The sequence below is a fragment of the Lagopus muta genome, chromosome 4 (genome assembly GCF_023343835.1).
Source record: "Lagopus muta isolate bLagMut1 chromosome 4, bLagMut1 primary, whole genome shotgun sequence".
Lineage (NCBI taxonomy): Eukaryota > Metazoa > Chordata > Aves > Galliformes > Phasianidae > Lagopus > Lagopus muta.
The window spans coordinates 14,765,839-14,786,144 of NC_064436.1; the positions used below are offsets into that span (position 1 = coordinate 14,765,839).

At 51.8% G+C, this 20,306-nt stretch overlaps 1 protein-coding gene and 1 long non-coding RNA gene across 8 annotated transcripts in view; both read right to left on the reverse strand.

The window, feature by feature from the left end:
* The window catches only part of LOC125692143 (UPF0462 protein C4orf33-like), a 169,983-nt gene that overhangs the window by 120,911 nt on the left and 28,766 nt on the right, over positions 1–20,306 (reverse strand). The gene's annotated exons all lie outside the window — the stretch shown is intronic.
* On the reverse strand, positions 5,005–19,542 carry LOC125692149 (uncharacterized). Its single transcript, XR_007376492.1, has 3 exons — positions 17,606–19,542; positions 17,348–17,424; positions 5,005–5,112 (listed from the first exon to the last, which is right to left on the reverse strand). It is a non-coding gene; the product is annotated as an uncharacterized LOC125692149 (long non-coding RNA).

The following is a 20,306-nucleotide window of genomic DNA, read 5'->3' on the forward strand; positions in this document are numbered from 1 at the left end:
CATCAGGAAAGCCGCTTTACAAGCTGAAGCCAGAAACTCTCTGACATTTTGGTCTCCTGCAGGGCTGATCGGAACTTGTCAGGTGACAGAGTAGCAAGGCAAACTTTGCTGAGGCTCGTGCAGTTGCCCCAGTAGGGCAGACCGACCGGCCGTCCGACCGGCCGGCACTGCAGCTCATCCACTCTCGTTGCTGTGCAGGAAGGCTGCTCACGGCGGCTCAGGTTCTCAGGCAAAGGATAAAAGCCACCAGCCTACCCAGAAAGGTCCCTCCAGCGTGAGACTGGCGTTCTCTCGAGGGGGGACGGCGATCCCTTCAGCTGCCTGTTTTCACCTGGGTAATGAAATTACAAATGAAAGCAAACTACCGGAGGGGAGCAGAGAAGCTGGAGTTTGTCCGGGTGAATATCGGCACCAGCGACCTTGCGTTTCTATCCCTGGGAATGGTTCACACACTGCATTTGCAGGCTTCACCTGACTCGCCTCTGAAACGCAGCCGTCTCGGAGGCAACCCGCTGGTCATTTAATAGCGCTTAGCCGTGTCACACAACAACTCAGGGCAGGAAGGAAGAGAAGGAGAACACCGTATGAAATTAAGATGGCACCAAGCCAAATTTAGGGGGAACAAATGCCGCGAGAGCCATCAAAATCAGAAAGAAAAGAGGCCTGGCTTTCCGTCTGTCTTCCGAAGGACGGCACCTCAAGCAGCAAAGCACTGCGCAAGGCTGCTGATTCAGTGCCACCTAAGAAGGAAGACGCTGCCCTACCGAAGAATAGGCAGAATTCAAGCTGAAACAGGAACCGCTTTCATCGTGAAATGCAGAGTTCTCACGGCAGCGTTTCCCCAGGACTGCAGCACAGGCAAAATCATAGTTCGCACTTCGCCTCCAGCGAACGTCATACCGGTCAGCCACTAGAGCCAAACGAACGCACGACGTAAAGACCGTCCCCTCTTACGGCCGAATATTTGGTCGGGTTTGTTTTCACAACCGTTTCTGTTCGCGCTAAAAGGAAGCTAAATGCCACTCAACGCCCTTTTGCCTGTTGTCGGCAGGGAAAAGCACGGCTTCCGAAAACGGAAAGCCAAGCTGTCGCATTGAAAAACGCGGTCGTTATGCAGCTGAACCCTTCGTAGTTACTTCTTTGCAGGACAATCCGACTTCCTTGAGCGCGCGCTAAAGGATTCGTCACGTCTAAATCGCAGAGGAGAGATTTAATGCCTTCCTTTTTACAGCTAAACGCTATTAATCGCTTGCCAAAGTATCCCGTGAAGTATTCACGGCAGCATCTCCCACTGCCGTTACGCGTCAATATCGATCGGCTCCACTTGCGATTGCAGCGGTCCGTTCGCGAGTTTGTCACATCGCCACTACGCCAGGTACGAAGTTTGGACACGGTTCGCGATCTTTTTATTTATTCCTTTACTTATTGATTCGGACGAGGGGAGAGGGACAGCGGAGCGGAGACAGCACGCCGCGGGGGCCTCCGGAACCCGTTAAGGCCGGGGGCTTTCTTCGGAACGGCGTCGCGCGAGACGCGCAGCGACCCGTTGGAATGAGGCACACTGATCGGACTCGTTAGCGAACCCCGCCACGGGGGGAGGAGAAGCGCATAACAAACCGCCACGGAAAGCGCGGCTTAAGTCCCTCTTTCCGATCGGGAGCCCACGTGCCCAGCTGTCAGATTCCCCGGCCGGCCCTAACGAGCCCCGCCGGCGCTAACGAGGCAACGAGTCCCAGCTGCCGCGGGACCGCGGGCACAGCTGCGCCTCGTCCGCAGGCGGGGCGGGTCCTCCCCAAAGCCTCTTAAGCTCCGCCCGAGACCACGGGGAGCCACGACAGAGCCGCCGGGAGCCACGAGAGAGCCGGTAGGGGTTCCGTTCCTCCGTCCTCGCTCCGCGCCGGGCTGCTTTTCGGGCGGTATCTGGGGATTCTGCGTGACTTTTTTTGTCGCGTTGTTTCGTTTCAGGTTGCGGCGAGATGTCTCCGGCGAGGACCAGCCGGAGCCGGCGAGCCGTTCCGGTAGCGACGAGACCGCGGAGGCAGCCGGCGCTCGGGAGCCGTTCCGGCCCGCCTCCCGCGGCACGAGGCCGCCCGGCTCTCGCCGCGCGGCTCCCGCCGGGCTCTTCCGGCTTCGCGGAGCCGGACAAACATCGCCGCCCGGCCGCCGTCGCGTTTTCCGAGGGGCTGCCGCTCGGTTCCCCGAGTCCCAGCGCGCTTTCGGTCCTCCGGGGCTTTTTTTAGCGGGATCTTCAGTCGCTCCCTGTCCGGTGGGTAGGAGCGAGGGGGGTGGGGCCGCATTCTTCCGGCCTCGGTGCTGCCGAGACAAGGCTTTTCGTTTTGCAGGCTGAGCGGAGGCTGCAGCGGAGGCTCTCGTCATCCCGAACCGGTGAGACGGTGGAAGAGGTGAGGAGTCCGGGAATCACTAGGTAAGATCTGTCTTCTCGGGGCTCGCGTAGGGCCGCCCCTGCCGGTTCTCCGGGATCAGCACGGCGGCGCCGCTGGGGTCCCACGCGTTTCCTTCCCGTCCCTCCCGCCTGCAACGGGCATCTCGAGGAGCGCGATCTCGTTCCCATCGCGGAGTTGCGGTGGGACAGGTCGCACGGCTGGAATGCCGTTGTGGATGTTTGCGCGTTCCTTGCAGGTGAGGCAGGGAGGCGGTGGAGTTTCTCTTCGGCTCAGAGAACTGGACAGCACGGAGCCCCGCTTTCCTCCTCAGCAAGGTGACAGCTGCCAGCGACTTGAAGGACCTTTTTCCGGAGGAGTCGCAGCGGATTTGGCGAGGGGAGACGACGCCGGACCAAGCCGGTAGCCTCGCGCGTCGTCGGGACGGGCAGCGGATGTTAGTCAATACGCGAAGCGCAGGAGCGGCATTGACACCCGCAAGATGAGAAGCGAGAAGGCTTTTTCGGCGAGAGCGGCGCTGGGGTCGCGGAGTCCCCTTCTCCGGGAACGCAGCGGCACCGGATGACTTCGTGGCAGGGCGAGGCGCCCGAGTCCGGGAGCGGTTTCACCGGCGGCGAGACGAAGGAGCCGCGAGTCCTGCGTCCGGAGGGCCGCAGGCTCCCCGCGCATCCCGCCGGCGAGAGTCTCCGGAGCGAGGTAAGCGGTGTTGTTTTGTTTGTGAGTGGCGTGCACTGTGAGCAGGTGGCGGGGGACACAACTGCGTTTCGTTGGAGGGTGACGGTGTACGTGGCTTTGAGCTGTGATGGTGCGTGGCCAGTCTGGTCTTGGAGGAGAGGAGTGATGAGCGAGGGTAACCTGCACGGTTTAGGCTTGCGTTTTGTGAGGGAGCTTGGGGTCTTGGTGCTGTTTTGTTGGGTTTTATTTATTTATTTTGTGGTGGTGGTGTGTTTGGTGAGCTGCAGCACTGCTATATTTTTTCTGTTGTTCCCTCAGGTGCAGCTTGTTTGGAGAAGAAGGTTGTTGTCCTTGGCTGTGGAGGAATCAGAGGAGATGGGCCAGGTAGCACTTGGTGTGTGTGGTGGTGGTTGTCTTGTCCTGGTGGTGGGTAGTTGGTGAGCAGGGTACAAGGGGGGAAGAGCACAGGCCACATGCTTGGACTTGGTGTCTGAGCGTGTGGGCTGTGCTCTTCCCCCCTCTGGCCTGGGGCTGTTGACTGGGATTTGCACTATCTCGAAAGAGATATTTTTAGGGCGGGAGGGCGGGCAACGGTCAGTAACGGAAAAAAATTCGATCGGGGGCTGCGTGGTGGCCCTGGCAGGGCCTGGGGGAGCCTCTGGTGGAGGCTCCCCCTGAGGGAGGGGGAGGGAGGGAGGGGGGGAGCCCCGGGTGACTGGTGGGGCTCCCCCTGAGTGGGGGGGGGGAGGTGGGGGAGCCCCGGGTGACTGGTGGGGCTCCCCCTGAGTGCGGGGGAAGTGGAGGAGCCCCTGGTGTGTGGTGGGGGCTCCTCCTGAGGTGGTGGGGAGAGGCCTCCCTGGTAACGGGGTCTCTTCCTTGGGTCTTGGGGTGGCTCCTGTGTGGTGATGGCTGATTTGTGGTGGTGCTCCTGGTCCTGAAGGTGGGAGATGGAGCTGGTGGGAGCTGAGTTTTGCTGAAAGAGAAAACTTCCTTTATTTCTTTTGCTGAAAGGGAAAACTTGCTTTATTTCAAAACTTGGGTCAAACCTGCTTGAAGCTCTCTCTGAGATGGGAGAGGATGCTTGCTCTGTGGTAATTGAATGTGCCTGAAGGGGGGTGGGGGGATTTGCCTCAAGTGTTTTGATAAGCGGCTGGAGGTGTGGTGCTCCTATGGTATTTGCCTTGGTGTATGTCCTGCGTAGGCCCTGGGTTGTTTCCCTTACTGATGAGCTATATAGACTGAGATGGTTAGGAAGGAGGCCGGTTTCTGCTCTGTGATGTTTTTGCATCTCCTAGTTAGGGAAAGCTATCTGTCTAATGGGAAAACAAATAAGAAAAAAGAAAGCTTTCCATAGCTCCTTTTGGGAGATCTCTGGGGTGAGGCTGAGTTGCTAATTTCTATACAACTAAAGGTAGAAAAGTCTCTTAGCTACCGAGTAACGCTTGACCCGGGCACAGGGAGTGCCCCCTGTAAAATGGGACCGACTGAGTCGCTGGATAGGTGACCTAAAGACTTGGTTATCTAAATTTTATCTAGTGAAAAGCTAGATTTCTCTCTTGGAGAAGTCTATTGCTTCCCTTCCTCTGCAGCGAGAAAAGAGAGGAGAAATGTGAGGGAAAGAAGAGTGATTGCATCCCTATGTGCTCCCGGAGTACTGGGAACTGAGCTGTAGTCGGCCAGGTGGGAAGCGGGTGGTGATGTGTCCCCCCTGTGAACAAATAAAATGATCTGCTTCTGCAGGCTTTCTGGAAAGGTTGTTTCTACTGCAGGTGGGACTGCTCTGTGCTGTGTGCTGGAATGGGGACGCCTAAGAATATCTGCGCTGAAGAGGAATGGCTAGGCTTGGCTAGCTTGACTTGTGGCGGTGAAGTGGATGCCTGCCTGTCTCTGACTTAAAACAACAAGAAATCCTTGCTTACCTCCAAAAAATGAAGATGCGCTGCCTGTTTCTGCGCTCTGTTTTCTTCTGTTTTGTTGCTGCTGATGTTATTGATCTCGGAACGCTGAAGCCGTTGGCTATTTGGCTTTGTGTGCTCTGTAAAAATAAATAAGTAAATAATGGAGATTTAGAATCATAGAATCATAGAATCACTAAGGTTGGAAAAGACCTAAAAGATCACCCAGTCCAACCGTTCACCTATTCCCAATAGCTCCTACTAAACCATGTCCCTCAACGCAACATCCAGTAAGTTTAAGTCAATAACATATTTTTATACAGTATGTACTACAGAGAGATGAGTCAGATTTGCTTGACTTGCTGAGCGAGAGAACGCGGTATGGTGTTGGTGTTGTTGCAGCCCTATCTCTGACTTCAAGAAATGTTTCTATGTGATAGAGCTTCCTGAGCTCTGAGGAGGGTGCGCTGTCCTGAGAGCGGAGTGGGGGTGGCTGCTGTGTGAAAGAAAAACTCCTTTTCAAGGTCCCTTTTTGAGGTGAGCGTGCTGACGCCTCTCTGGTTTCTTGCTAGGTAACCTGAGGTGGTGCTTCATGGCAAACCCCTTTGCGTTGCGTCTCTAAGTTTGTGCCTGTGGCCCTTGTCCCAAACTGAGCCTGAACTCCAATGCCGATAGCAGAAATACTTGGTGCTCGGTATGGAGCTCTTGAACAAAAGAAATGGCACTGTGGGGGGGTTCTGCCTCTGCGTTAAGTGCTCGCGTGTAGTACGGTGCATGGCTGTGTGAGAGCCTGCCAATACTTAGTTTTGCAAGTAGTTAGTTCAAGGTAAGAAGCAGCAGAATTATAAGTGCAGCTGGTAGAGGCTTTGGGATTGCAAAGGCTGTTCAATGAGCAGGATATGACAGTGAGTGCCTAAGGGCTTGACCTCAACAGAATTTCAGTGAGTTAGGAGGTTATTTTGCTCACCTGTTGAAGGTGATGTGGGCAGGCGCTCCGAAAATGTATGTTGCTGAGCTGAGAGGAAAAGTTCATAAAGAAACTAATACATTTACTCATTGCAACGTCTCTTTCTCTTTACAGAATGAGAAAACAACCTGCTGTGCTCTGGCAGCCCTGGGCTGTTGCTGCTCCTGGTGAAGCGCCCCTGCTTTCTGACAAGTTTTTCCTTAGCTCCTGTCTGAATCTCCTGTGCCCTGACGTCATGCTGGGGGGGCCCTCCTCGACTGCTGCTATGTGCTGCTGGCTCTAGTTTAACTTGCTGCCGGCTGCGGCCCCTGGGTTCTTTTGGGTGGGAGTGGCTCCCTGGCCTTGTCTGTGGCTGTAGCTCGGGTGGGCTGAACCCGGGTGCTTGCTTCTGTCCAACCTTGTATGGTTGATGATTGTACGGCCTGCTGCTGCTGGGTCTTTCTACTTCTGAGCATGCTGTATGTTTACGAACAAATTATCTTGACCCCTTATTCTGCATTATGCTTCAGATCAAATTATAAAATGCAAAATAAAAAACAATGTTTGCAAACATCATTGACTGACTATTTTTTTTTTTTTTTTAAACACTATCTTCAGTGAGAAAGGCTGTACTATAGAAATTTTATCCAAGGTTTTCACTGGCATTTAAGAGCTGAACAAATAGCAGCTCCTCCTGATTTGCTGTAAGGGGCAAATGTAATAAATATGCATTTGACTCCTGGGTCGTCATTGCATACAAAAATACCCGAGAGGACTGCCTCTGATGAGAAACCCTTGACTCTGACCCCCGCCCCTCTCCCGGCCTCTCCTGATTGCCTTTACTCTGACGAATGCTTTGAGCCTCTTTTGTACGGGGCTGTGCCGTTGTTTTAAGAGATACAAATAGGAAAGGCTCTTTCCTGACAAGGGCTGGGGGTTTCTATGCCCCCTTACGGGATGAGCCCTTTTCTTACCTACTTGAAGGCATAATGCACGCTTGGAACTAAACCGCAAGGGAGCGCATCTCCCTTCTGTAACTGGGGTGCTCTCTCAAGTGGGGGGTGGCTCGCAGCGGTGATAAACTTGTAGGGACGGTTACAGAACAGAAGATGCGGCAATTACTGAATCGGGAGGCGTTGCGCATTTCAAGTGAATGGATGCGTCCCTCTAATAGAGCAATGAAATAAGATCTGTCTTAAATCGGTAATGAGCTCGGAGCTATGAGTTAAGGCGCTCTGCCACCCGAAGTTGGATATCTTTAACGGCTGCTATCCCAGTCATTTTACAGTTCGTAGCGTTAACGTGTGCCCTACCATTCATATGCAGAATGGCTGAGCGAGACAGACGGGTTGCAGCTATAGAGCCCTAACCCGCCGAAAAGTCCTTCTCGTGGCCTGCAATGAGTTCCCCGGGTGCCTGCGTTCGGAACGGAGCTGCCGACCTGCGTACCGCCCTTTGTAATGTTTTTCATTACAGCTGCGAGAACGAACTCTGCTTAGCCTCGCTTTTCACAAAGGCCCGGCTGTGTGTGTGCGTGTGGGTGTATTCCTCCACCCGTGAAAAGAAAATGAGCAGTTGTTTTCTTTTTTTTCAATTTTAAAGTTTTTGTAACGAATGGGAAACGAAATCCTCAAGCCTTAATTCCTGTACGCTTGTCAACAAAGAGTGGCATTCGGCTGTGATTAGTTTCAGTAGTTTAGCCTTTGTTCTGTCACTGTTTACGTAGAGCACCTATCCCGGAGCGCTTGAGAAGCTCTAGTCTTCTCTGGTTTCTACGCTTGCACGTGGTAACGGCCCTATTGGGCACCTTTCTAGTCAACTCCAATTACCAAATGAAGAGATACCTTCCTCCGCCCGAGCCTGCTCCCTGCGGGCCAAACTAAGGGGATTTTTCCTTGGATAATAATAACAGTAAAACTAAACCGTGTAAGGACGATAGGAAGTCTCATCACCTTCCTTACCTGATTTCGCCTTTCTCAGCGGTTCCTGGGCTTCTAAGTACCCAGAGCAACAAGAACAGGGGAACGAGGAGAAAAAGTAAGGAAAGGGCAAGGTTTCGGATTTCGTCTTCCTCGCTGCACCGCTCCCGGTGCAAAGAGACGACGTCACAAAAAAAAAAAAAAAGCACCTCACCCATCTCCAAAGATGTAGGCTCGTACCAGAACGCCACCGAGAAGGGAACTCCTGGAAGAGAACGTTCCTCGGTGGCGGTCGGCCCTTAAATGAGGCGTAAGACGGGTGGAGCCCGGCTCCGGTCCTTCCCTTCCCGCGGCTGAATCGCTCTCACCTGTGCTCCCTCCCCCGCCCCGCTCCGCCCCCCTTCCAGGTGCTCAATCAGCGGTTCGGGCCCTGACTGGACGGTTCCCTTACAGTCCTGCCAATCTTACTGCTTAGTGCTTACAGTGTAAGGATGCTTACAGTAAGGACCACGTGCAGAAACAGACAAAAATGTACAATACACGTGTATACGTATAAACAACTCCTTAAGGATGTCTTTCTGAGAGCGCGAGAGTTCTCCAGCCCCCGGCACTACAAACCGAGCTCGGGAGGCAGGAAAAAGGCACAAAGACGCAGTGGTGACCTGCTGGGTTAAAGCTGGCAGAAAAGAAGGAGAAAATAAGGGCGGCTGCCACAGGTGCACAAACAAACAAACAAACAAACAAACAAACAAACAAACAAACAAACAAACGCTGCTTACCCGCAGAAAGCCCCTGGTGGGCAAAGATCTCCAGCAAGGTGCCTCACCTTCGCTGCCGACCCTCAAATGAGGTCTGGGAAGGGGTGGATCCCGGCTCCGCCCCTTCTGGTCGCTCAGCGACGTTAAATGCACCTGAGGAAACAAGCTTTGAGCCAAAGAACAAAGAGGGATGCTCACACCGCCCCGTGCCTCAAAGATGGCTCGAAATGAAGCGTTAAGTGACCTTCCACGGTGGTAGGGAAAAGGGAGAAAATAAAGATAGCGAACGAGCGGGAGGAAAAGAGGAGGGGGGAGAAGGGGAAGATAATCCTTACGCAATTACTAGGAAAGATTTCTTAGGCTTGGTTACAAATGTTGCCCTGATCTGGTGGACTTGCGAAGTGGTTACAAAGCACATGAAGGATGCAACACGTGGAATAAGTTGAATAAAATGTGGAATCGTACAAGGTACAAACGTAAGAGTTGCAGCAACGCACAGTAGATAAAATAGGATACGTTTGACCCGTGGCCCGCCTGGAAGCTGAGAAAAGAAATCGAAGTCTGGGCTTTTCCAGGTTTGGACAGGAACACGGGCCGTTTTCCGTATACCCTGGGCAGTGTGTTTAACAGCTGTACCGTAATCATCAATCTTTAGACAACGATTAGAACGATTCAATTTGCCACAGACGCCACTCGGCGATCCCTCAGGAGTGGTGACACAGACGTTACCTGATGAATAAAAGGTAGAAGGTGAAAAGAGACAACCGTACGTTTGGCCATGACTGTCGCTATTGCGACCAAAATGTAATCAAGAGGTGTGTTCAGTATTCTAGTGTGATCAGTATTCAGTATTTCTGTCACCAGACACAAATGGTCAAAGTCTGCTATCAGCCTTTTTGTGTTCTGTCAAGGTCCCGCGGGGATCTTCTGCGAAATAAAACGGGACACCGACTTGCCCTTTCTGGGCTTTGTTAATAGGGTTAAAAAATGAGGAAACGGTCCAGCAAGTGTTGATTTCCTATTCCTTTTTCGGATGTGTCTGTAGCCTTCCGAGGATAATTGTTAAGGGATCCTATTAAAGTTAGGGAAACTGGCCTCGGGTTAGCTGAGTCGATCCACGCGGTCTGGCCGGGGACATCGGAGTGTTTCCCTGGCTTATCGGCCGTTGGATCGTGACTCACGGCGATAACCGGCGAGAGTGGTGAGGCCTTTGGACGGAAGGTGTGAAATCGACGATCTTGTTTCCCTTTGTTCTCAGCTTTCTAATGTATGCCTATAGGTTTTAACGACTCTGGAAGCCCCCTAATTAAAGCGGTCATTCTCTCAGGATCGACAGGCGTAGGTGATTCGTGGTGCGGCTGCAGCTTTCCGTCGTGCGTCGTTTGGAGACGAGAGGCCTTTTGAACGCTCTCTGCTAACTGATCGGTTGTTCCAGTAATGGCCAGACGGTCTCCCCTCTCTAAAGGGTTGAGACCACCTGCCCGATAGGCAGCGCTCTGTGTCGATGACCAGGGAGCACCACTGTTACCGGTAGATAAAAATACTCCCGGTCCCCGATAACCTTCTGCTTCCTTTTCTGTTAACCGAATCCGGTCGCCACCGGTGAGGCTAACCCTCCGTACGTATTCTGTCTCTGATTCCTTTGAAGAGAGGCTGAAATCTTTCGTCCCTTTTGCTAGTTCGGTGGCTGAGAAGGGAATTTCTTTAAAGTTCGTTTGAGGGTCTAGATCCTTGCTATTATCGAATGTAGATTCAGTTTTTATCAAAGGACGCGATGGGGCTACTGGAGTTTCTAATTTTTCTAGCCTTTCCTTCGTTCCTTGTAATTCCTCCTGAGGAAAAGTTTTTTTCTCGAGGCAAACTGTGGGTGATGGTATCGCTGGCATGCTTACGCGTTAACAGGTCCTTAAAAGCCATTTGCGACAAAGCCGAATTGCGTTTCTCTCTTTCCAATCGTTCCTCGGGGTTCGCTGTTTGATCCTAAAAGTTTTTACCGGTTCTTGTGTAACGAACCGATTCCTGCGGTGCTTGCATAGTTTGGGTTTGTGCCGAATGCTTTGCGTCTCGGAACTCCGCGGCTGCTTTTCAAGTGGCCCCGAGTACGGCGCAAATAAACGACTTTTCTTCTTCCGGCTCGGGTCCGATTCTTTTGCGGAACGCTAACGCGGTCCGAAACGCTCCGCAAGTTACAGCGGTTCTGTCGTGCCCGATCCGTACCTGATAAAGAGGGTCGAGCGCCGTGTTTTTCTAAAAGATCAAATAATACATCTTCGCTTTTCACGGTGGCGATGCTGTCACTCATTCTTCAATACGATAAAAGACCTACAATTAGGAGGTGGAGGTGCGCGTATTCGAAAGCTCAAGTGACTCCTTATCTCCTCGGGGAAACGGACGCTTTTCAAATGCAAATGCTCCGATCGCTCTCCCCTTTCTCTGAGGGAAGCGCGCAAAAAGGTTCGAATTTCACGCCTAAGTTACAAGATACTTAAATCACGAAATTCAGAGAGGTTTTCTCAAGAAGGTTCCTCGGAGAGGTTCCTCCGTAGTCGGTTCATCTCCCAGGATTCCCCTAAACCTATGCGTTTCCTTCTCCTTTACGGTGCTGAAGAATAATCGCTGACAGCAGAAGACCGTTCCGAGGGCCTGAGACGTCGCGACGTTACGTCAAACACCTGGAGACGTCACTTTGTAAGCTGAAGGAACGGCATTGCACGGAATGCAGTACGGACGAGTGCGAGGCGAAGAATGCTCGTAGAACAGCGTCAGCCTTTTACGTACGTTCAGCTGCACGAAGCGATTGCTTACGGCGCGCCGAACCGAGTGGTGTTTTCGTAAAAATCGGTGCGTGCCGCCCGCTGAGTAGGGACGGGATTTCGCGCGCCTAAGGTGACGCATTCGCGTCTAACGCTGAAGTAGCTTGAGTAACCCGCGTATCATGATTATGTATTTCTAATTGAGGAACTGACCTCAAGCACCTGATCAGCAATGAGAGCTAATTCCAGATATGTACCTCTTCCGGATCTAGTCAAGCGCGCCGACAGCGGACGGGCTTCCTGGACGCCGGGACACCTGCATACGATTTGCACTTCAAAGGAAACATTAGCTACAAAATTTCACAAGGGATGAGCCTTCCTGCTGCGTGCCCTCTGGGTTCCCTCGCTCTCTCCTTGCGAACATCGACGTTGTTGCCAGAGATGAATAGCGGCACTTATTGCTCTGGTTAGTGTTCGCCGTTTGCGGAAGGACGCCGTTCAGATAAGTTGTCACCACCGTACAAACAAAAGAAATTCCTCCTAAGATGGAATTTTCGTATAAATCCCACAGTGCTGTGTACTGACCTCAAGTTTGTATAGCCTTAAGAATGTGCCAGTAGAGCATAACGCAATTCGGAGTGCACCGCATAGCAGAGTAGGAAGTTATCTGGACTCGAGCACTGCTACGAGAAGGCAGATTATTCCTTACTGAATACTGGCAGAGATTTTCGTAACAGAAGGTGTTTTTTTCCTGTCTGTTCCGCCAGGTTTTCTGTACCTGTACAGATTTTCTGTACCGGTCCTTCAGAAAAGCTTTCTTTCGGCCCTTAGCATTTTTGCTTTTTTACCTAATTTGGGGCACCTTTATCGCCGCTCCCTGCCTGTCTGCTGTTCTTGGATGCCGACAGTGTGCACGGGGGCCCAAAGTCCGAATCTGAATTTCCAGTTACCTGACTCATACTCCTGTAGATTGTGTGTAAGTTCTAGAAATGTATCCTATTAAACTTAAAAGGTAAGGGAATTTCCCTGCGTCCCCTTTCCCTTCAGCATACGTATGCGGGGAAAAATTGTCGGTGCTGGGCGGAGTAAATCCAATTGCTTTGCTCCAGATCTATTCAACGGAAATCGCTTGATGTTTTGGGACTCGCAGTTTTGAAGTAAGTAGTTACTATTTAATTTAATTATTAAAAAAAAAAAAAAAAAAAAAAAAAAAAAGGCATAGGAAGCATTGAGTGCTTCCAGCTCCCAGCTGTACCCAGCTTAACCCTGGTTAAAAATGTAACTCCTTCTGTCCTCAAGTCGCAGTATTGCAAACAGAAAATATCTACGGTTTTCCTAGCTGTGATGCAGAGCTGAAGTCATCTTTACTTATTGCTTTATCTAACAGTGTAACCCTTGCAATATGATGTTTGCGCTCCTATGGGTTTGGCACGCTTCACCCCCGCTTCGCTGTCGTGCTTAATCAACCTCGATAAATGCCTTACTGCTGCTTCTTCCTGCCATAAATATTTTAAAACTCAAAGCTGGTGCTTCGGCTTTTTACTCACTTACGGCCCGGTTCCCTGAAATAAACCTCCCCCAAAAGTAAAGTAAAAGTTTTTCCTCACGACTGCTTGCAATACATTCCCTGTGCTTACTCTGTTGGTTCTTTGCATTTGTAGTTGGTTTTCTCAAGTGTACGTTTTGCTTTTCCCCGTGCCCACAGTCTAGAGCAACAATGCTGTATGTTGTGTAAATGCCGTGGCCGGTTTGGGTTTTCCAGATACGTGGGACAACTGAACTATGTTGAATGATGCAATTGGAGTAAAAGCCCACAGCACAGCTCTAATTTAACTCCATCAAAGTTTATTGTGGAAAGCACACAGAGCTTTTGAAATCTTTACGTAGTAGGCTTTAGGAAGGGCAAGGCTGCTGCGGTTACTCGTGAAATCCATCTGTTGTAACGCTCTGAAGTTCTCCGAGGGACCGGCGCTCTCTTCTCAGCGGAAAAGCTGCCGAAATTCCAGTGCCTTTGTGTTAGGATGACGGGGTATGAGAGATGTAAGGACAATTGCTCTTGCTCATTTTCAACCTTTCATATACAATAGTATCATTTTAATAGTATTAGATGGGTATCTGATTCGTTTTAATGCGTCTTATTCATCCCTTACGTGCATTCTGGGGCCTGAGTGCTATGCAAGATGAGGTTGGTCTGCTCCTGGAGTCATGAGCATGTTGAATTTCATTGTTCAATTTCATTGCATACCGAAGATTGCCCAGTTGTTCCACTGATTTGCATAAAAAACGTGAAAATGAGCCGTGTGTGGAAGAACCCAACATAAAAGTGGTTGGTAAATTTGAATAAAACACGACTGTTCAAACACAGGTCATGACTTACCATATTATCTAGGGTGTATGGAAGCAAAGTCCATATGAACAGCTTATAACCTATTCAAACAGAAATTACCTTCAGCATTCTGGTGACTTTCTCTAAGGAAAATATTTTTCCTACTTTAGAAATGAAGCTCAAAAAATCCAAACAAAATACAGTTAGCAGGGAAAAAAAAAAAAAAACCAACCAAACAAACAAACAAAAAACCCCAAACCAAAAGCAGTATGTAACCCATGTTGAAACACGTGTAACTTGTGACTTAGCTAGAAAGACTACCTGGATTCCCTCTGTTTCCGCTCAGACAACAAGTCAGTTCTACCACAGGCGGCCCCTTCCAACGTCAGTATTTTGTGCTTGCAGTTGAGGCAGACGGATCTTCTCAACCGCTGACGTGAACTGCAGGTAGCAATCTATCTATCGTCTCTGAATATTTTTTCTCACAAAGAAATTGTTCTGCCAAAGACAAACAAAAGACTCCCTTTGGAATATCCAAGCCTGAGCACCCTGATGCTCCATCAGCAGGACGTGTTAGCTCCTGTATTTACCTCTAAGCTGATTCTCAGTTTACAAGGTGGATAACAAATCGGTACCTCCCATTTTTAGAAGGAGGTCCATACGTAAACCTCGTCCGTTGATTTTCTTTGGCTTCGCTCTCGGAATAGCCCTACGATGTTGTTGTTCTAGCAGTGACGTGGATATTAAATCTTTGTCAAAATTATGGGGATGCTTGTAGCATCTGAAAGATTGACTTGCTAAAAGATGCAAACAAATACATTCTCTTCTTCTATAAAAAGAGGAGGAAGCGGCGTGAACGTGCGCCCTGGGCTGACGCTTCTGGAGTTCTAGTAAATTTCAGCTTACATGAAAGTAGTGTGGAAGTGAAGAAACTGAAGGAAGAGACAGTGAGTGATGTGCATTCGGTGCTCTGCAACGACCAAACCGCCTGTATGCCATTAACAGCAACTTAGTTTGTGTGCGGTGATTTTACAACTGCAAGGAATTCATCATCTTTTACAAGCGTGTGAACCCGGTCACTTCCCGGTACTAATTTCCACATAAACAGAAAAACAACATTTCTCTTGTTTACCTGATGAGGGAATAGTAAAACCTACGTTTAAAATACAACAAAAAGCAGAAAGGAAACCCACATTGCTATGTGCTGAAGTAAAAGAAAAGCCTCGGTGCCGATGAAGACAGGAATGTACGGGCAGCAAGATTTCCCAAAACATCCCGGTTCAGAGATTCCTGGACAAGATCCCTGTTCTCTGACATGCATGATGTCAGATTAAATGAACAAAATGACCCCCATCTGGAATTAAAAACCCATCAATAGCTCTAATTTAATGATTCATTATAACTTTGTAAACATATACCGCAGGCCAACGGCAAGGATTTTGCCTTCCCGAATCCTGGCACGTCCTATTACAGACATACAAGGAACTGAAGACTTTTTTTTCTGCACTCCTTAATCTTGTATTGTCTGCGCAGGAGGGTGTAAGAGCAAAGTTCTTTCTGACTTTCCTCTAGCAGTTACTATGAAATATTTGAGAGGATACGTGCCAAGTACAGCAATGTGGAAAGAACGCTTAATAAGCTTAATTTAGAAAACATATCTGTTCCGTAAATACATGAGATAAATGAGAAGTGTTAGACAGTATGAGTCGGCATTCTCGGAAGAGATCTCGTTTGGAACGTGATTTCTTCTTTATGTATTTAGCAAACTAACGACTCGTTTGTTTGCTTGTTTGTTTTAATATCAGATATATTAGGCAACAGCCACGAGCACGCAGCATTGATGTTGAGACTTCCGCAGCTTCTAACTCACTTTTACTATGTAACAATATCTACAAGTGAATTTAATCACAGTTCCAAAAATTGAAAACAAAGCAGGATGACCCAATGATGAGCAATGGAGGAACGGCAGAGCACCTGTGACGGGCTCTGCTGCTGCTCCGAGCCTTCCAACGCAACCGGCAGCTGCTCCGATCCCTGCCACGGGCTCTGCCATTGCTTCAGTCCTTGGAATGGACCTGTGGGTACTGTGACCCTTCTAAAGGGCCCCACAGCTGCCGTGACCGTGAGAAGTCTGAAAAGATTACAGCTGTTGGCCAGCCGAGCACCACGCGCAATGGTGGAAGCGACCACCGGATGGATGGAAACAGGCCCCACGCACATTGCTACTGCCCAAAGTACTATCCTGGGCCCTGAAAAGCCAGCCTTCTGGTGACGCGGCACCCCAGGAAGAACTGAGCCAGACAACAGAACTCATTTCCAAAATAATCACCTGGGCAAAAGAACACAACGCTGACTTGGTGTATCACATCCCAACCACACGTAGCATCGGGAAAAATCAGATGATATGCAGGCCTATCAAAGACTGCCGTAGCAGCCGTGGATACGTTCCAGCCAAACATTGGGACGCGTATTTATCAGAAGCCACCTGGTTGGTCAACACTTGCGGATCTGCCAGCAGAGCTGATCCTGTCCGATGAAACATGCTGTGTACCACAGAAGAGGGATAAAGACCCAGAGGGGCACGGAAAGAACATGCTGAGCAAGACAATCTAGATTATTCCTGCCTCAAAGCCAAGCCTATCTGTGGGATTACTTCTTCTAAAGGACATGCGGGCACGGGGTGGGTAAAGCTGGATGGTGTCTGTTGTGTACCTCAAAGGGATTTGATGCTGTGCAAGAATAAACAGCTGCTACACAATACCACGGTGCCATCATCGCTACGGTTGTTACAGGCCGTGATAACACGATTACAATAAGAACCACCCCAACTAAAGAGGAATGAATTCTGATGAAATCAGAACAGGCTTCCCAAGCAATAATCCCACAATGGAGCCTCTCCGCTTGTACTGAAGGAGGGCTATGACAAATGCAGCCCAAAATCATGAACTAAATGAACTTCATGCACAGACCATTGACAAGGACGGACCAAAAGATGTGGAAATCACATCTGTGTAAACATCAAGAAGTAAGACGGGAAGAAGTAAATAGTTAGGACACATAAGAATAACACAAGATAACAGCATAAAATCAATGCCTTAGTTTCAGCAGAGACAGAATACCCTTACCTCAAAGTGGATGGAACGACCCTATGCTTTGGACAACTGCAAAGCTAATAAAACTCCAATGTTTTCAGTTGTTACAGAGTAATTCTGAACAGAGGGAACAATGTCTGTATTCATGGTTTCTCCTACCGTACAGGAACAGGGCTTGCAGCAGCACAGGGAGCTGGGACAGAAATAACAGAGCTAACCTAAACCAGGCCAAGGCAATACTTCGTAACCTATGCCATAAAACATAAGGAAAGTGAGGAAAGAAAGCACAAGAGCCAAAATAGAAAGGCCACATAAAACCTCAACACAGAAAAAAGGATATTCCTTCTGGGTGGAAGAAAGAAATAAAAGCATAGAAGGCAATTCAAAAACAAGCAGATTTACGCTAACTGAGGCATAACTAAACATCAAAACACAGAGAAGACCAGAGAACAAAAGCAGACATCACAACAAAAACACGCATATGATTTTTATTATCAAAGGCCCATGGAGACAACAAAGAGCTAACAACAGAAATACACAAATGTCAGATTCAAAAGACAAGAGAATTGAAAAAGACTGACAATCAAAAGAAACCTCGTGCTCGCTCCTGCCTCCCGCGTCCCCACGCCGCCTCTTCTTCTTTCTTCTGCAGCAGCTCCTGAAACATCAGCAGGGACACCGTTACAGCTGCACAGCAGCAAGCCCCCCACACGAAGGAAAAAAGAAACCAACCCAACATCGCAGAGGAACTCGGCACGCCACCACCCAGCCAAGGAAGGCCTTGCATCCCCCCTCCCCAGTTCATCCCACCAAAACCTACTTTGAGCAGCTTTCCTCACCTCACAGGCGCACGGCGCGCTTCCAGCCGGTGCTGCGGGGGATCACAGAGGCGGGCACACTGGGCAAATGGAGCTGGGCACACACGCATAGCAGCGGCCAAAGAGTCAGCTTCCCTGATTACAGGGGACCCCCGCCACTGCCTCCATTGCAAAGGGCCTGGGACTGCGGGGCACTGGCGCTCCCCGGCTTACAGGGCAGCCCCCATCCCTACCGGCCGCGGGAGGCTCCTTCTCTCCCAGTCCGGGGGCACCTCGACCCGCACCCCGCTAACGGGGCGGTCACCCCACACAGGCTGCCAGCTGAGCACAAGCGCTCACGCACCCAGACCCTGATTACAGGCGGGTGGACGACACCCCTGGAGCCACAGAGCTCGGTTTCCCCCCCAGCGGCGGGAGCGACTCTCAGCTGCCAGGCAGCGGGGCGGCACGGCCAAATGCCGCGGTGGGGACCCCAGCCCTGATTCCGGGCAGGGCGCAAGCCCAAGCCCACGTCTCGCAGCCCCGTGCCTCTGAAAGGCCGGGGCCACATTCCCGCCTGAGTACAGGGGGTCTCTCTGAACGCAGCTCACCAAGCACTCACGGGGGGCACACGCAGCCCTGCCTACAGGACGGTACCCCCACACCCCACCCTCCCCAGGAAGCCCCGCGGAGCACGAGGCTCCCGCCAACGCCTGAGTTACAGGCTGGCCCGCCCGGCAGCAGCACAACATCACCAACCTCTTGCCTTTGGGAACCCCGCCAGCAACCTCGACCCACCGACTGGGGAGGTCACCGCACACACAAGCAGCACCTCAACCTGCACCCTCTGACGGGACAGGGAGGGGTCATTCCCACCAGCTGGATGACTAGAGCAGCCGGCTGCAATGCCGCAGCCTCCCCGCACCTGATTACAGGGCGGGCGGGAGGGCTGCTCGGGGGACAGAGGGCTCCGCAGCTTGGGACACACGCCCCGACTACGGGGCTGTCACACCGCCAGCGGAGCAGGCGCCCACTAAAGTACTGGCCCAAGCCCTGGCTACAGGGCGGCCTCGGCCACTGAACTACCACGTGGCTCTGATCTATGCTAAATAATTTAGAGGAAGACAGGACACTTGCTGCGCTCACGGGACTGAGAGGGAACACCCCTTTTGCGGCGTGCACCACAGTCCTCCATTCCCCCCAGGGAAGTCGAAGCTAAGCTGCAGCCATCTTTGTAGGGGCCTAAAGGGAAAGTTCAGTCGCTCTGTCACTCCACAAACACAAACAAGGAAAGGAAGGGCAACGCACACACAGGCGCAACTTTCCAGAAGGGAAGGACAACGCAGCGCAGCCAAACCCTGGGAATAAACCCACAACCGCGGGCAACAGACAAGAGCCTGTGACCTGTCCCTAGCCTGCACGGAGGCCGCAGACCTCAACGTGCCAAGGGGCTTCCCAGCTAAAGCCAAAGGCCAGATGCCGCAACGCGCACCCCGAGTACGGGGCCGTCGCATTGACAGGCCACCACCAGGCAACGATGCCGAGGGGCCGGAGGAGGAAGAGGGGCGGGGAAACGGCACTACCCTGCTTACAGGGCGGCCTCGGGGTCCGGCGAGCTCCGTTTCCCACTCAGGTGCGGAGAGGTGGCTCTCGCCCTGCGTTACAGGGGGCCACGCTCCCCAGGCAGCCAAAGGAGCAGCAAGGCAAAAGCCCAACTACAGCAAAAGCAAAGACCCGAGCCCTGCTTACAGGGAGGTCGCCCAGCACAAAGCCGGCCAAGGCGCCGGCAACGCTCAAACTCAAATGGGACTAAATGTGACTGCAGCCCCGCTAACGGGACAAGTGCTTTGCCCAGAGTGCCTCTCCTTCCCCCCCGCGTCTGCACGCTTCCGCATCCTCTTCTCGCTTGCATCCTTGCTTGCTTGCTCGCTCCTGCCTCCCGCGTCCCCATGCCGCCTCTTCTTCTTTCTTCGGCTGCAGCTCCTGAAACATCAGCGGGGACACCGTTACAGCTGCACAGCAGCAAGCCCCCCACACGAAGGAAAAAAGAAACCCAACATCACAATGCAACTCAGCACGCCCCCACCCAGCCAAGGAAGGCCTTGCATCCCCCCTCCCCAGTTCATCCCACCAAAAACTACTTTGAGCAGCTTTCCTCACCTCACTGGCGCACGGCGCGCTTCCAGCCGGTGCTGCGAGGGATCACAGAGGCGGGCACACTGGGCAAATGGAGCTGGGCACACACGCATAGCAGCGGCCAAAGAGTCAGCTTCCCTGATTACAGGGGACCCCCGCCACTGCCTCCATTGCAAAGGGCCTGGGACTGCGGGGCACTGGCGCTCCCCGGCTTACAGGGCAGCCCCCATCCCTACCGGCCGCGGGAGGCTCCTTCTCTCCCAGTCCGGGGGCACCTCGACCCGCACCCCGCTAACGGGGCGGTCACCCCACACAGGCTGCCAGCTGAGCACAAGCGCTCGCGCACCCAGACCCTGATTACAGGCGGGTGGACGACACCCCTGGAGCCACAGAGCTCGGTTTCCCCCCCAGCGGCGGGAGCGACTCTCAGCTGCCAGGCAGCGGGGCGGCACGGCCAAATGCCGCGGTGGGGACCCCAGCCCTGATTCCGGGCAGGGCGCAAGCCCAAGCCCACGTCTCGCAGTCCCGTGCCTCTGAAAGGCCGGGGCCACATTCCCGCCTGAGTACAGGGGGTCTCTCTGAACGCAGCTCACCAAGCACTCACGGG